General features: G+C 33.8%; 1 non-coding gene across 1 annotated transcript; it reads right to left on the bottom strand.

Moving 5' to 3' along the window:
• Positions 1 to 487: 487 nt before the first annotated feature.
• LOC115221875 lies at positions 488 to 651 on the bottom strand. Its single transcript, XR_003882672.1, has one exon. It is a non-coding gene; the product is annotated as a U1 spliceosomal RNA (small nuclear RNA).
• Between the last annotated feature and the right edge of the window lie 341 nt (positions 652 to 992).

Genomic DNA, 992 nt, shown 5'->3' with positions numbered 1-992 from the left:
TTTTTTCTTTTTTTACCTCAATAGACGCCATTGATTGGTTAAAATTGCCGAAATTAAAGACCAAACATCTTACAAACTATAGAATTTTCTCAATAAAGCCAAGAGAAAAAGATGTTTTATAAACACATTCTACCAGTATACGAAGTTTAGAACTTTTTGGTTACCTAGAAACTATTTTAAAAAACTGCCGTTCAAACCGAAAAGATCCTTTTTTTCTTGTTAATAAAATTGTTATAATGAAAACTGATCCCTTCACCGAACATTACAAATTGGAACAGTCTATATCCACTCCGGGAATCAACTTTAAAGTGATGCAGTAAATGAAATGGGATTGACATTCCACCCTTCGTGGCTCCAGCTTGGGCACAATCCAATGACGGAAGGTAGTACATATGTACACGTCATGCCATTCTATCACATCTGTGTTAATAAAATGCAACATAGATTATTAGGAGAGGGATTGTTCAGTCTGTTCTTTGTTTCATTTACGGGGTGAGCGCGAACGCAGACCCCACACTTAGAAATAGCGCACCCGAGTCGCCCACATTTGGGGCGATCGCAAAGGTCAACCCAACCGGAGTGCAATGGAAGGGCCTCACTCTGGGAGAACCACCTTGATGATCATGGTTTACCCCTGTGCCAGGTAAGTATGCTTTCTCGCCTAACGATTTTTATTATATTCTCTTAATGACAAACTCATTGACTGATGTTATATAAAGAATATATTCCATTTTATTATTTACACTAAAAAGAAATGAAAGAATTTTTGAAGTATTTTATTTATTTCATCATTTATAATTGTTTGATGAAAGTACTTTTATATAATTTGCTTTTTTTGTCTAAATTTTACAATTTATTAATTAAACATTCTTTCATAACTGATTTCTTCAAGAAAACGTCATTATTCAAGGGAGGTAATTGAGCAATCTTTATCGATGTTTTTATTCTTTATTTACCTCACAGTTTAAATGTCTACTGTTTAATGCTACATT

The sequence above is a fragment of the Octopus sinensis genome, linkage group LG18 (genome assembly GCF_006345805.1).
Source record: "Octopus sinensis linkage group LG18, ASM634580v1, whole genome shotgun sequence".
Lineage (NCBI taxonomy): Eukaryota > Metazoa > Mollusca > Cephalopoda > Octopoda > Octopodidae > Octopus > Octopus sinensis.
This window is presented reverse-complemented; position numbering and strand designations above follow the sequence as displayed.